The sequence below is a fragment of the Rattus norvegicus genome, chromosome 15 (genome assembly GCF_021556685.1).
Source record: "Rattus norvegicus strain SHRSP/BbbUtx chromosome 15, alternate assembly SHRSP_T2T, whole genome shotgun sequence".
NCBI classification, from domain to species: domain Eukaryota; kingdom Metazoa; phylum Chordata; class Mammalia; order Rodentia; family Muridae; genus Rattus; species Rattus norvegicus.
In genome coordinates, this window is record NC_141548.1 from 17,817,720 (window position 1) to 17,834,551 (window position 16,832).

General features: G+C 42.2%; 1 protein-coding gene and 1 pseudogene across 10 annotated transcripts in view; both read left to right on the top strand.

Annotated features, from left to right (window-relative positions):
- Nucleotides 1–16,832, top strand: part of Fhit (fragile histidine triad diadenosine triphosphatase) — a 1,549,291-nt gene that overhangs the window by 560,707 nt on the left and 971,752 nt on the right.
- LOC148000845 (protein yippee-like 2 pseudogene) lies at nt 2,881–3,613 on the top strand (annotated as a pseudogene).

Sequence of the window (16,832 nt, forward strand, 5' to 3'; positions counted from 1 at the left end):
AAAAAGAAGATCTTAGACATAAAATAGAATGTTATAACACAGGCCTAAACAGAAAGTCTGGGACTGAAAAAATAAGATAACAGAAATGAGCACTTTGTGAGGCAGTCTTACAGTGGAGTAGGTATAAGGGGGAGGTAGAATTATTAAATATGAAATCACAACAATAAAATCTGCCCAGTTAAAACAGCAGACAAAAAAATTAGATGAACAGAGGAGGGCAACCTTAGGAGTCTAGGGAATTGTGAGAAAAAACACAACAGTGATGTCACTGGAAGTCTGAGCATTGTAGGAAAGAAAGGGAATGGGGGTGGGGTAGTGGTGTGATTATATAATCATCACAACAATAATAATAAATAGAAATAACAGGGCTAAAAATAGCCATAGACATAATGACTAAAAACTCTATAAGTCTAAGAGACCACAAATTTCCAGATCTAAGAAGCTGAATGACCTCCAAACATCCATGCACGATGCATCCCAATCAAAAAAAATTTTTAAATCAAAATGTCGATGGACATCTTAAGAGTGGAGAGACTCTCTGAAGAGGAATGAAAGGTTCAGTGAGAGCGACTGTTTTTACTTACACAGGGAGGGCAGGAAGGCGTGTCACAACACCAACAAAAGAACTGTCACCTCTAAAATGCTATGTGAAGCAAGAATGCCCTTCAGAGATAAACTAGAAATTTCTCTTGCATTGAGTGTCTGGCTAGTTCTTCTTTAAGAGGTCATAAGGAACCACAGGTGTATAAACACAGACTCCACACATGTATACATACACACATTGTATGCATCCATACAGACACACACACACACACACACACACACACACACACACAAGTGCTTTTTGAGACAAGGTCTCATGTTGTCCAAGCGAGGCTTGCACTTAAAACATAGTTTGAAAACAACCTTGAACCCCCAAGCTTCCTGTCTCCACCTTCCAAGTGCATCTATCACTGTGCCCAGCAACGCTTATATTTTTATCTGATAAAAGTAGATTTAAGACCAAAGAAAATATCCAGAAACAAAGAAAGACATTACTTAATGTCAGAAGAATGAAATATGTGCACATCAAAAAGGAGACTCTCAAAGTTCCCGAAAAACATGACAAAGCTGGAGGGGAAAGATGAAAGAGAAACAATTTTAGAAACGATTTGCCTGTTTCACTGCCTTTTCACAGCATTGATAACTACTGTGCAGAAAATTAGCAAGAATATATTTGCATTATCCAGGCTTTTGGCCATAGACCTACTCAAGAGAATGGGCAAGGAAGATTGCAGGTTCAATCTGGATTAGGTTTGTCTGGATTATGTAGTAAATTTAAGGCCAGCTTGAGCTTTTGTCCCAAGGAGTAAAAAGGGTGTGGATGATGTAACTAAGAGAGGGGGTGTTTGTTTGGCAGGTACAAGACCTTTGGTTCAAACCTCATTGCACACACACGTACACTACAGTGAGGCAATCATACACAACAGACAGGGATGCACAGCACATTCCTTCTAACAATGGCAGGTGACAATGCATTTTAAGCTCCAATTGAACAGACACACAGTTGGGTATATCCCAGGCCATAATGGAGCTATTGAATTGCAAAAATGAAACTACAGAGAATGTTGTTGGACCATAGTAAAATCTAACCAAAAATTAATAATGAAAGTTCAATAGGAAAATCTCTAAACACACACACACACACACACACACACACACACACACACACTCAACATACTTCTAAATTAACAATAGGTCAAGTGTTGTGGTTTGCCCTGGACTTATCTGTATTTCGACGCTAATTCCACTGCCCCAAGGACAGCTGCCTAGTCAGTACTCAGGAATCAGGTGACTTCACCAGAACCTTCTCCCCATTGAATTTGTAAAGTACAGGTGAGGGGCAGGTACAGGATAGAAGGAGGCCTGTCATTGGAGAAGGAAGGATGGGCGGGAGAGAAGTTTGAAGGAAGAAGAGGAGATGGGAAGAGAAGGAGAGACAGGAGACAGAGAGAGGGGAGAAGCCATGGCAGGTGATGTTAAGATTTTGCTCTGTGTATTTACAGGTTGTTATAATGTTCTCAAGGGATGGATGATGCTGGGCTTTGTATGTTTAAGTGGGCAATTATATCTTACCAACTGGATCTAAGATTATTGTGTTGTGTGTTCTTTTATGTGAGGGTTTGAGTGTAGGAAAGTGTGCGGCTGGGATGAGTTTCCGCCAAGATATCTAGCAGATATCTTTGGGCACCACAGTGTGGACCTAGCGGGTAAAAGACAACTATACCCTTTTTATTTTTATATTTTTACAACAACAGTCAAAGACTTAGAATCAAAAAGTGTAATAATGCATAAAACTGAATAAAAGCAAAACAATATATCAGAAATTGTAGGATGGAGGTCCAGGGCAGTGACGGGTAGATGCCATGAGATCCTGAATTGAGGAGTGAAGGAAGTAAGGTAAAGTCCTGCTTTAAGAAATTAACAGAAGGGGTTCAGGATTTGGCTCAGTGGTAGAGCGCTTGCCTAGCAAACGCAAGGCCCTGGGTTCGATCCCCAGCTCCGGAAAAAAAAGAAGTTAACAGAAGAAAGAAAGACAAGAGAGAGAGAGAGAGAGAGAGAGAGAGAGGGGGGGGGGAGGGAGGAAGATTGTATGGAACAAAGAAGGAAAAAAGAAAGAAAAACAAAACCAAGTAACCAGGTGGGGGACATGAAACTGAGAAGTCATTGAAATTAAACTTAGAAAAAGGTGGCAGATTGTTCTAACAATTGTAACAGGGATAAACTATTAGCCAGCTTAGCAGAAGTAAAATAAGGTTCTGTAGTCATTAAAAATGAGGCAAGGGCCGAGGCTACGTGTCTGTGTAGAGCATTTTCTTCACATATATAAAGTCCGGGGTTGGTGCAGTCCTTCTTCGCCAAGCACTCCGGAGCAGCCGAGCCCGGGGCTGGCCGGACCCGGCAGCCTGCCGCCAGGCTGCTGAGAACCAGCTCTAGACCTCTACTAGAGAGTCCTTCTTCTGAAGACATCACCAGTGTGTGGAACCTGCCGCACACCCACCCCCTGCCAAACCATGGCCTTTACCTGTGTCTTTCGGTGTTTCCCGTGCGACCCTTCCTGTGGGAGTGCCTCGTGGGCTGCCCCTGAGTTCGCCCCACGCTCAGCAGCACCAATGGTGAAGATGACAAGATCCAAGACCTTTCAGGCATACCTACCCTCCTGCCACAGGACCTACAGCTGCATTCACTGCCGAGCTCACTTGGCCAATCACGACGAACTCATTTCCAAGTCCTTCCAGGGAAGTCAAGGGCGAGCCTACCTCTTCAACTCAGTAGTTAATGTGGGCTGTGGGCCTGCAGAAGAGCGGGTGTTGCTAACAGGACTACATGCCCTGGCAGACATTTACTGTGAAAACTGCAAAACCACTTTGGGCTGGAAATATGAACACGCTTTTGAAAGCAGTCAGAAGTATAAAGAAGGCAAATACATCATTGAACTCGCACACATGATCAAGGACAATGGCTGGGACTGACCTGATAGCATCCATCCGGTCCAGCATCCAGCGAATGCCACCCAATTGAACATTCTACCCAAGCGTGAGAGAGTGACTGAACGCACTCGGTTCCATCTACGTAGGGGCCTTGCCATCAGGGGGCATCCTCCCACCCTGACGCCATCATTTTTGGTGACTGGCCTCTAAATCACTGTCTCTGTCTCTTTGCTCTGTATCTGTTTGTGAGTTGATCTCGGCTTCTCTGTTGTAGTGTTGGCTGAAAACAGTTATGAGCGGAACGGACCCTTGGCTGCACGGTGGCAGCCCGCCTTGAGAAGGGGGTCCCCCCGCCCACGAGAGAGCTGCCTAATGGCCTGTCAGAACAGTGGCATGAGGACCAGAAAAGGGGAACCTGAGAGTCCTGGGATTGGGGAAGGGGCAAGAGGGTGGAACAAAACTGTACTGCTCTTGGAGACCTGGCAACTTAGGCTTGAAATAATTGACTCCTTCAAAAAGGACAAAGAGGGAAAAAAATACCTCATGGCTTTTGTTCTCTCTGTTGACAAACTCCTGCCCTAGCATCAGATGTGCCAGGACAGCGGGTTAGCACAAGAAGCAGCCCTGATTCTAGCTCAGGGCAAGACCCTGGCATTCTGGGCCTGGACTGAAGAAGGCCCTGCTAAAGTAAATGGGGGTTGAGAGTAAAACCCAATGGGTCTTAGTGACTCTGCCCTCCCCCTCCTGGGAGATCACCTTTTCTGGGCCTTCTTGGCTGTTGTAGGTTTCAGGAAAAGATTCGAGATGCAAATGGCCTATTTAGCTTGAAACACAGTAAAAATCGGTAATGGAGGAGAACCAGGAACAGGAACTGGAGGGGTTGTAGTAGCGTGGGAGCTCCTTGAGAGCAAGCAGGAAATGTAAAAGCTGAGAACCTGTCAGCAGTGTTCTACGAGAGCAATGTAGCAGGGGCAAGGAGGAAGAGTTCAGATTTGAGCCAGGCTTGGCACGTCTTTAAGATGTTCAGTAGCTTCCGTGGGACCAGCAATTCTTTGTGCTTAGTGTTTCTGGGTTTGGGTTTCTTTACCCCCTCCAGTTCCATCACCATAACCTGGGAAACAGATTCACGACTCCATCCCTCAAGCCTCTAGTCTTAGACCTGAGTGTCCTAGGAAGAGAGACAGCTTTTGACAGAATGTTCCAGCACTGGGGAGGGATTATGGATTCGATATTAGTCCTTTACCACCCCACGCAAGCTTCCTTGAATTTAGGGATGGGGAGAGAGAAATCCCTGAGTCTCTTGAAGTGAAAAAGAACTGTATTCAACACTGTGAAGGCAGTTTACAGCAACCCAGCTATTATGTGGATCATGACTGAAACTTGTTGGAATCTATTTCGTTTATTATTAGGCAGAAAATAATGTTAAAATACGGGCTTATTAGGTACTTCTTAGCATCTGGTTCTCTAACTAGGCTGGTCCTACAGGAAAAACTCACCTCTGGGAAAAAGCCCAAGAAAAGAGGGAGCTCACTGAGGTAAGAACCTGTATTATAGCATTGGTTAAGGTTAAGCCAACCCACGAGTTCCAATCTTCAGCAGAACCAAATTCCCAACAAGGAGAGAGCTGTGGTGGACATGGCTTTGTCCCTCGTGTCCTGCTCTGGAAATTGACAAATTGAGACTTGTCAGGGCAATAGAAAGCGAGCCAGCTCAGTAGACTGCCTGACTTCTGGGACACAAAAGGAGTCCTAGAAACCGAATTTTGTTCCTCCAGTCTACTTGTCCTGGGCCCTGGAAGACTAGCTTAGCCTCACCCCACCCACCCACTGGACTGAAAGGCCCACTGAGGCAGGCGCACAGGGATCTCAGGTTTTGGTTCCAGGAAAAACCACCTGTGGCCCTCAGGCTCAGGTCGCCAGTGACAGTTTTCCCACTTTCACATTCCTGAGCTGGTTTGCCAGCTCCAAGAGTCATCCACTGTCCCTCTTTATCCTGTCCGAGGATGTGGCCTTCATGTAGATTGATTAGACCCTTTGCTCAGGGAATACCTAGCTGTATACTACAAGTCCCCCCCCCCTTTTTTTTCCTTTAAATGAGGGGTGGGGGTTAAACCTAGGTAGTTTGTTTAAAACGAAAGTTGGTGACATGTAGAAACTGGATCAGTGGTGCCCTGGAATCCTCATGGGGCCGAGAAAGGAGACCAGCGTGCCACTGTTTGTCCTAGGCGCAGGGTCCTTGAACCACAAGTTTGGGGGCGGGACAAAAACTCATCAGGCTTCCCTTTGTAATGGTGAAACTGGGGTTGGGGATTTAGCTCAGTGGTAGAGCGCTTGCCTAGCAAGTGCAAGGCCCTGGGTTCGGTCCCCGGCTCCGAAAAAAAGAAAAAAAAAAAAACAAAAAAACAAAAAACTCTGTAACGGTGAAACCAAAAGTGCTTCTTAGACCATTCTTAGCTCCACTCACGGCTTGTCTACCTAACACTTAGCAGTATTAGCGAGTCTGTAGCCGGGCGGCAGAGACTCACGCACCCTAGGCCTCCAGTCAGTCCCTTTATTTTTTTTTTCTCCTCACCAAATGATTGACTCAGCATAACCAAAGACCTCATCCCTTCACTCCACATAGGTTCAGGGAATGGGAAGTTGATCAGGTGAACTTGGGCAGGGGCAGGCCAAGGACAGAGGAGAGGAGAAAGGGAGGGAAGACCTGAAGGTTTGTCCCTCAGCTGCCAGCTACCTTCATTTTGAATTGAAGTCTAGCTGACCAGCGCTCATTCCGTCTGCCCTGAGTGTGCCCTGCGCCACTGTGGGTGATGGGGCTGTGGCCACCCTGGAATACATCCACCCCACCCCCACCTCCATATCTCCCCAGGCTGCTGCTGAGTAAATCCACATGAGTCAAGTATAACAAAGCTTGATCCTCACAGCTCTCGGCTGCACCTGGCTGAGGACCGCCCCAGCTCCTGTGACAGATTGTGTAGATAAAGTCAAAATCTTAGCTGGTGTATAAAAGAGGTATACCCTTTATGAGATTCCCAAGTATGTATGTATGTATGTATATATATATATATATATATATATATATATATATATATATATACAGTTGCTTGTGAAATATACTTTTGTAAATAATATTTAATTTTTTAAATAATATATTTGGTGCTGTATTCTCAGACCCCCTGAGAGCACTTTTATTTTCAATTCTATAGCTTCCTCTGTGTTCCTTATATTTTAAGGGAAAGGATAATCATCAAGATACTCTTTTTTTTTTTCTTTAAGGACCTGTCACTATAAAACGGATTGAGGCTTTAAAACATTTTTTGCAGTTTTCTGTTTGCATTTTTACCCAGCAGAACAGACTAGTAAATTACCAGGTTGTGAACTGATACTTTCTTGCCCAGTATTGGCTAGAAAAGAAACAAGCTTAGTAGTAACAACTTAGGAGTAATTACTGTAGTTGGGAGAACTTCCAAGAAATTGGAATAGAGTGAGTGAGTGAGTGTGTGTGTGTGTGTGTGTGTGTGTGTGTGTGTGTGTGTGTGTGTGTGTGTTTTCTATTTTCTTTCCTACTGAGGACACTATGAACTACAGTTTACACCTTGGGCACAGAGTTTTCCCTCTCTGGTTTTCATATGTGAGTGGACCAACAGCCTGAAGCAAGATTTTCTTTCCCTGAGTGGAGCTGTGGCGAGTTCCTCTTCCTCCCTGTGTTCAGCTTCTACAGCCAGTGAAGCAAATCTGTGAAGAGAAGCCAGAGTCTGTGCTTCCGAGATGGGAGCGGATCAGCCTCACATCCCTGGGCTCTGGTTGTTCTAGAAGCCATGTCATATTAGATGTTAACTAGTTCAGGTTAAAAGGACATTAATAACAAAATAGTTTTGTTTTGGTTTGGTTTTTTTTAAGGTCAGATTGCTTGGGATTCAGGCAGAGGCTGGCAAATCAAATCTTGAACACAACTTTTGTATTTAAAAAAATCTGCCTCAATGGAAATGCTAGTTCTATGACTGGGAAAGATTGCTTTTAAAATGATTAATAAAATTACTTACTATACAGTCATGAAATGTACCAGAAAGGCATTGTCCTCCTGGGTTAGAGCTGCCCAGCATCTTACGGTGGTTTGGTGAGAACAGGAGTCAGTTTCCCTTTCCCAGCCTGCAGAGACTGTGCACAATGGATATGTCTGTCTGTCTGTCTGTTTACAAACTGTATTTGTTGGGTTTGGGATTGCTTTTGTTTTTCTTTTCTTTTTTTTTCCTTTCTTGGGTGGGAATTCTTTTCCCAGGTCACTTTGCTTCAATAACAAAGGCGATTGTTTTTGAATAATTTGTCTTCACCTCCTTCCGGTATTTGTACATAATAATGATTCAGTATTAGTAAGAAGTGCGTTATTTCTGTTATTGCTGATCTGTGTTGGTGCTCATTTGAGAAAATAAAGTTTTGAAATACTAAAAAAAAAATAAATAAATAAATAAATAAAGTCCGGGGTTACAACTCCAACACCACAAGAGGATAGCAATGCTAAAGAAACTGTGTGAGGATTTTACACTCATATATCTAACAAGTTAGAGGAAATAGACCAGCTCTTTGACTACTGTAATGACCTAACACATTAAAATAGGAGGAAGAACCCCACATCCACATGACCATCAAGAAAACTGAAGCAGAAAGTAAGAAGGTCTTGAGGCCAGATGGGTTTGAGTACCTGTGGCCATGTTTCTTCAGAGGCTGAGACAACAGAATGCCTTGAGGTCAGGGGTTCGAAACAGCCTGGGCAACATAGCAAAATTCCATTTCTAAAAAATAAAAATAAAAACCAAAAATCCAAACTCCATAAACAAACTCTACCAAATTTCTGTAGGAACAGATAGATGGTTTCTTTGGAGACACACATAACTGGTGGTTTGAAAAGCTGTCAAGTTGTCTCTTCCAGAAAAGAAAAGAAACGGCCATATTTCTTACCTCCTTTTCACAAATGCAGTGTTTCTTTGATTCCCAAGCTATTCGGAGCACAGAAGAAGGAAGAAGAGGATGTGTTAGAAAGTGGACAGAAAAAGAATAAGGGAAGGATGAGGAAGGGAACTAGAGGGTGAAGAAAGAGATGCTACCCCTTGGACCTATGGCTGACACTAATTCTCTATAGTCACAATCCAGCACAAAAAGACTACTTACCTTTAATTATTGGCATTTATTCCAAACTCATAAAACTCGGTAATTTAAAGTAAACTTAAATATTAAACTATGTCAACAAACTAAAGAAGGAAAGCTGTATGCTTTTTTTTTTTAAAGCATTGGACATAATCCAACTTTCATTCATAGTAAAAGCTCTGAGAAATAGAAAAAGAGGGGAGTCACTTTTATTTGATAAAGAATATTTTAAGACTGGGAAAAACTCAAGTATTTTCAGTCCTGCTGCTTCTGTTTGATATAATACTAAGAGTTTTAGCCACAACAGAAGAACAAAGGAGATAGAAGCCATGCAAGGCAGAAGGAAATTATCTATATTTGCAGATGACATGGTCAGCCACTTGAAAGGTCTCTAGTAATCTTGAACAACTATTAAAAAAAAAGACTTCCTAGAACTAACAAATGACTTTAGGATACAGGATGTGCACAAAACTAATTTTATTTTTGTGTGCTAACAATGGGTATACTGGAACTGAAGTTGAATTATCATTTACCATAGTTTTAAGGTAAATAACATACTTATGTGTGCCCTTTGCAAAAAGATACAATATTTATCAGCAGATGTCACAAAAGAATTAAATACCTAGATAAATGAGCCTTGAAAATTTCAACATATGGAAGCTACCTGTTTTTTCTAGGTCAGTCTCTGACTTTATTTAGTTCCTAATAAAATCTCATCAAACTTAGTCTAAAGTATTTGGAAATGCAGAGAAATTATATGTATTAGTTAGGGTTTTAATTACTTCAAAGAGACACCATAACCACAGCAACTCTTATAAAGGAAAATATTTAATTAGGACTGACTTACAATTTCAGAGGTTTAGTCCTAAGAAACATAGTGGTAAACAGACAGACATCGTGCTGGAGAAGGAGCTGGGAGTTCTACAGCTCGATCTGCAGCTAGCAGAAGACAGACCCAAATAGGGCATAGCTTGAACATGTAAGACTTCAAAGCCCCCCCCCTCAGTGGCACACTTACCCAAATAAGGCCACACCTTCTAATAGTGTCACTCTCTATGGGCCAAGCATTCAAAACACATGAGCCTATGGGACCACTCCTATTCAAACCATCACATTTCACTTCTTGCCCCCATAGACTTGTAACCAGAACATAATGCAGAAATGCATTCAGTCCAACTTCAAAAGCCTCCGTAGTCTATAATAGTCTCAACCCTGTTTGTAAGTTCAAAGTCTTCTCTGACATTCATGCAATCTTTAACTGTAATCCCCCAGAAAAATCTAGGTGAAAAAGCAGACTACGTACTTCCCACATATAGTAGCACAGGATAGATATTACTGTTCCAAAAGGTAGAGAAAGGAGCTTAATGAGGAAATAGCAATACTGCAAACCAGCTGAGCAAACTCCAAACTCTGAATCTCTGTGTCTGATGCCAAAGCTGTCTTCAAATCTACAACTCCTTTCAGTTTTGTTGACTGCAACATCTCTCTCTCTCTCTCTCTCTCTCTCTCTCTCTCTCTCTCTCTCTCTCTCTCTCTCTCTCTCTCTCTCTCGGTCTGGTTCTACTCCCTGTTAGACACTCTCCTTGTCTCCTTGGCAGGTATCCTACAGCTTTGCCATCTCCAAAATCTTGAAGTCCTTCTATTCTGTGGGTCCTGGGATCAAACTCAGATCCCCAGGCTTGGCAACAGGTACTGTTAATTTTCCTTTTTAAAAAAGATTTATTTATTTATTTAACACACACACACACACACACACACACACACACACACTCACACACTCACTGTTGCTGTCTTCAGACACACCAGAAGAGGGTATCAAGTTCCATTACGGATGGTTGTGAATCTGCTGGAATTGAACTCAGGACCTCTGGAAGAGCAGTCAGTGTTCTTAACCACTGAGCCATCTCTCTAGCCCAGGCACTGCTAATTTATTGAGCCATTTCACTGGATCCAAAGAATGATCCTGAAATCAACAGACTGAGTCCAGTCAGTAATGGGTTGATGCACTCACAATGCTGGAAGAAATGTCTCAACCAAGAACTCTGTAACTGGCAAAAGATCTTCCTCAAATGCAATGGAAGACGTAAGGCTTTCCAGGTCAGCAAAGCCTGAAAGAACCTCGTACTCCTAGAAAGCTGTGAAGTAGATAAATAAGAAACTCTCCAGCTAAAAATGCAACGACACTTGGCCAGAAGCTGAAGCAAACACAACAATGACAAAAGCTCCTGTTCTTGTGCCAATGACTTGTACTTGGACATTCTCCTGCATGATGTTGACATGACTATGTTTTTCAAGAAGCAATGATTGGTCCCAAGTTCAGCATTGTTGTAACTTTGTTTTGTGGCTACATATAAGTGTTCTGCTTGGTTTTAAAGGTAACACCCTAGGAAATGTTAGTTGATATCATTGATACATTCTAAATGAAGATGAAATCTTTGGAGAATGGATAAGGGAGCATAAAAAAAGTGTTTATGTTTTTAAAGTAAAACTAATAGAAATCCAAATTAGAGTAGATATCTTTGGGATGTTAAATTAAATCATCATGGTTAATTACAAAATCATGCTCTAGAATACACAAGAGGAAATGGTCAAGCTCTTAACTCTTCTCTAGCAACAGCAATGATACATCGACAACAAAGACAGGGAACACAGCACTGGAGTTGACAGACAGAAAGGCTACAGGGAATACTGAAAGTTAATGGCAAGGTGAGAAAGAAGTAAGCCCCTTCCTATAAATCAGCCTTTAATATGGGAAATTTGTCCATGGCTGGACATTGAGGACATTGTGCAAAGCGAAGAAGCCATATAAAAAAGACAAATACTGTGTGATTCCTTGTGTTTGTGATTCTTAGATAAACATCATAAAGACACCAAGTAAAATGGTGGCCAGGGGCTGGGTCAGCATACAAGGAGGTCCTGTTTCTTCAGCAAGGAGTTTAAGCCTGGAAAGACAAAAAGAGTTCTGGGGGCAGAGAGATTGTAATGGTCACTAAGAAGTATGAATATACTCAGTACAAGTGAAAAGTATACTTAAATTTTTGACATGGCTAACTTACTAATACATATTTTATTATAATAAAAATAATTTTAAAATATTGACAACATGGGATTGTTGTGGGAATGCAAAGAAAAGATAGATGTAAGGAACTAGATGTTCATGCATACTTGGAAAGAGACTTGAATGTCAGCCAGGGTAACCTATGGTCACTTGGGAATGGAAAATGAGGAAAGTGTTTGACATTTTCATGGTCACACACTGGATTCTAAGAGTTCCGAGCAATCCTTCTTAAGATTCATGCTAAGATGGGGCAATGTATAGAAAAGGAGAAATTCAAAGTTTAGGAGTAGTTGGGGAGAAAATTCTGCAGATGATGAGTAGGTTTTGTGAAAGGAGAGATGTTTCAATAGTGTTCACTTAATGCCAGTCATTAATTGCATAAATAACTTTTCCTTCTATACTTACTGCAAGAGTGACCTTTCTGCACAATGCATTAAAGTGTGTCACTGAATTTTTGATTGTTAATTCCAAGCTAAACTAAGCACTGGCAAGATTTTGGTATCGTCATTTCTATAGTCCATCACCAGATTTTTTAAATGCTTGTCTTTCCCACACAGGCCCAAAAAGTGAAGGTCAAACAGCCCTCAAAGCCTTAGGCAGCCAAAGAGAGTAACTAGGCCTTGACCTACTGGTAATTGGTTATGATAAAGATCTGACAACAGTAGCTGGGACAGGAAGTAAGGTGGCAGAGAGAAACAAGTAGGACTTAAGCTGAGGCAGGAGAACCAAAGGAGACAGGAAAAAGAAGGGAGACGAGCAGAGCAAGGAGGTGAAGATTATTTTTGTAAATATGAAAGATCCCTTAGAAGGACAATTGTTGTTGCTATTGTTGTTGTTGTTTTTGTTGACTGGAAGAGAACCAAACATCCATTACATTGCCTTGAAAAAAAAATCTGAAAAAAGTCTAGTTAGCATTGGAAACTTTACTGATTTCCTCTGGGAAGTATTGCAGGCATGAGAAACCATGTCATCAGAAAGGTGTTGAGGAAGCTTTTCCCCGAAAGACACCAGGGTGTGGATGTGTACTCTAAGGAAAATGCTTCTTCTTGCTTGGGCAGGTGGCATGGCACATTGGGGACAAGTTGAACAGAGTTGTGTGGGGCAACTGTCCCTTTCACACTTCATGGGATTCATCTGCCTCACTTCCCCCTTTGGAGCCAAGTGAGGGTTCTGACTGGGAGTTTGCAGATGACCCAGAATTCTTCAGGATATCATCTCATTCCGTGTGTTGGGGATGTAGGAACTGGGGAATATGCCTGGCCCTAGTAATAGACTTCTTTGGAAAAGAGCACAATGTGTAGCTCAGAAATGGAAAATAAAATGACGGCTTGCATTTTTTTTTTTGAAAGGAAACTATATGCTGCTTTCTGATAGCTGTCGTTCCAGGGTAAAATTTTGGGGTGAGCAGAGAGACTCAGAAGTAAAGACAAATGCCAGTTTGCCGGAAAGGGGGTGGGGAGAAGCAGAGGTTAGAGGCCCAACTTCTGTACTCAGCTTGAATTCCAAATGAGATAAGTCAACAGCTCTGCTAAGTTGCAGTGCAAAGCTTACATGGCTTCTTGAGAAAAGCAATTTATTTTAGATTAGAGCACAGCAGCTATCATTTAAACTGCTAGGGATTGTAATTGAACTCAGAACCACCTTCTCTGTGAAGACAAGGTGGAGTAATACGTTTACTCGGGCTGCTCTGAATAACATGGATACTGGGCCTGTGAGGAAGACTGGGGTAGTGACACTAAGATAGAGTCACTGGACGATCACCAAACCTCCATCCAAACCGGCACATCGAGCAAAATCTTCACGGCCCTACGAATTTCAATCGAGGTTTCCGTTTTTGATTGTGTTGTTGTTCATTTTTGGTTTTGTTGTTTTTGGTTTGTTTGCTTTTGGAACCACTTGTGAAAGGCTCAAGAGACTGCAAAGGGGGAGGAGATAAGTAAATGCACAATTAACAAGCAGCAGGAAAGTTTTTGCTTTTATAATCTTTGGGGTCTTGATGTGGCTTAGGGGCAGAGAGAATTGAGGATAGCAGTGTTCTTCTTGCTACTGGTAATCTTGATTTGATAATGAAGGGATGTATTTACCCTCTAACTTACCCTTAAGGCAGACTGTCATCCTGTCATTAAGCCCTAATGAAAGCTTAATTGTTCTGTTGGGGAGAGTGATGCATCTCATTTCCGTATGCTGCCCTCGCTCTCTCCTTGTTAGAAATAAATCCAGTTAGACTATATTCCCTGCTCCTCCAGCACTGTCCAGAGGCTCCCGAGACAGCATCCAGGCTCAATTATTTATTTATTTTTTTTGGCTTTAGTAAAAGAAATTGTCAAGCTGTACCTGCCATGTTTATACTTTTTTCTTAAAAAAATAATCAACGCCTAGTTAAACCTCAATAGCTCAGAAACACTCAGCGTAGCAGCAGGTCCAGGTCGGTTGCAGCTCTGGAGCACTTGGTCGCTCTGTCTGCACTTCCTAAACGAAGTCCTGATAAAGCTCACATTTGGTACCTCCCACATGGCCAGCTAATATTTATGTAGTTCTAAAAGGAAACGAAATGGGAAGTGTTTACTTGACATCCTCAGGAATCCTTCCATTATAACAACGGCATTCGCAGTCCCTACTTTCCACATCTCGGTGTCTTCCTGGCTGGTCCATCGACTCCCTGTCTGGTGTTCTCGCTGCGGCAGGCTGCATCTCGCTCTTCCACTGCCTCAGACGTGGCACTGCTAGCCCAGCCGAGTTCAGGGTACATTTGCTGTGACACCAGAGTAGTCAGTCCACTTCTGCCGTTTTATCCAAAGTTGAAAATGAGAACATTTGCACAATTATGACTTAGTCAGACTGTTAGTGGGATCCTGTGTCGTCTCTGGAGTCCCAGTGTTACAACTGTGGTGTCAGAAGAGACCGGTCTAGCTAGGATCCAGGTGCTTCTTTTATACCACTTTGTTAAAAATCCTTTTATTATTTCATTTGTGTGGTGTATGTGTCGGGTCAGGTTTTTGTTATAACGTTGTTTCTGCTTGGATTTCTAATGTCCTTTTGGCCTTTCAGGAATATATTTTCTTTCTTTTTACCCCAAGCTCAATTCTATATTCTGTGTTAGCCTGGAACCCCAGCTCAACCCCTGCACAATCTGGGAAACCCCATCTGTATCCTGCCTCCAGGCTATCATTCCCCATCTCTGTGTTTCTTGCAACCCACTCAAGTGTGCCTGCCCAGGGGCTCAGTTTTTGACCTTGCACAAGCACAACCCCGGCTGCTAGCTCACAAGTCATCACCCTATACTCAAGACCCATAAAACCCCCTTGCTTTAGCCTGAATGTATGACTTCACTGACCTCTACCTGTGAACTCCGAGGATACACTTGAGAACTGCCTCGCTATGAAACCAGCCTTTATCTGCTTTTACTCTTGTCTGATCCGGCCTAGTCTTCATCACCCTGGGAGAGAAAAAGCCTATCACTCTATTCTCTTGGCTCTCCCTCTTTCTCATGGGCCTCCATTTCACTCTCTGCTTTGCATATTTGCTCCAAGGCCCCTGTTGCTAGCATCCGGATGCCCCAGAGCCCTCCAGCCTAGGGTCCCAGAAGGATCAATGAGCTTCGTTTTTATTTGACTTGACTTTAAGTTTTTTTCTTCTCTAAATAGGGAAAGGTGAAAAGTAGGCTAACTATCTCAGCCTTTATATGTTTGTAGTTTCTTGTTTTGCTCTCAAAACACAATCAGTAATTTGTTATAAGCTTTTGTGTCTACCATAATGTTTCTGGATTTTTAATCATCTGTTGGCCCGTACTAAGTCTCATGCTCCTCAAATCCTTCATTTTGGTAAGATTTCTTTTTGTCTCATCACGAAGTTGTTAAGAATTTCTCTTCTTTTTTTTTTTATAACACTTCAGAATCCATTATTTGTCTTGAGAATTCATCTCTCCATTTAATTCCAGGAAATAATCTAATAAAATATCTTCAGTAATTTCCTTTACTTGTTTCTTCCTTCTCATTCTGAAAATTGTGTTAGAACATCCTTAGACCTCCTGTATTGGTTTTCTGTATATCCTATATGCCCCCCTTCCCCAGACAGACAGACAGACAGACAGACAGACACACACACACACACACACACACACACACACACACACACACACACACACACGCACAGACCTCTGTGTCTATCTTTGTCCTTCAGGGGATTTCTCTGACTGGAAGTCACACTTTCTCTTGAACTGTTTTTAGTTAGAGGATCATACAATTCTTAAGAAATCTTCCCTGTTTGATTCCTCCCTTTCATGTGATAATGTTTTGTTCTCGCAGCTTCCAAATCATCTCCATTCTTTCTTGATAACATCAATGAGTTTTCTTTGTAAGTTTGTTGTTGTTGTGTTGTTGTTGTTGTTGTTGTGTTGTTGTCGTTGTGTTGTTGTGTTGTTGTGTTGTTGTTGTGTTGTTGTTGTGTTGTTGTGTTGTTGTTGTGTTGTTGTGTTGTTTTTGTTGTTCCTCTGGATTGTCTTGCTCTGCAGTATCCAGCTTTGTCCTCTTTTATTTATGCATATTAGATGTCTGAAGACAAGCCAATGTGAAAGGTCACTTTGCCCATTCGTTTAAGCCACTGAGTCTTATATATTGTAGACTTGAAACGCTCAGTGCAAGATGTTTGCACGGAAATGGGGCAATGCCAGCACGCTGAAGTAAAATACCTATGGTATCTGTCCAAGTTAGCTACTTCCTGATTGTCTTGAAGCTGGTGTTTGCTTCAGGCTGGCCTACAAGGAAAGTGAGAGAAAACTACTATCTGTTGACCTGTCAACAATTCCCCACAGCCCCACCAGCTCATTCCTCACAAGTGCCTCACCTCTCCCTCAGGTATGCAGGCAGGTCTGCCCTTCTTGTCTGTATCCCTCTTCCAGGTTCTCATGTCTTGTGCTACAATTCAAGGGTCACCAGACTTATTGAAATCCTTTACCTTCTAATTGCTTCTGTTCCTTGCCCTTAGTGATTTCGGGTTTAGACCTGTACCTTCCTTATTGTTTATTAAATATGTCTGGTGGACAAAGTAGTAAAGTTTGCTCACTCCTTGTTACAAAGTAGAATATGATCTCTTGAGTTATTATTTATTTCACTTTCTGTTCTGTTTCTTTTTATTTCAGTTCTGGGGATGGAGTCTCTTGTCTTA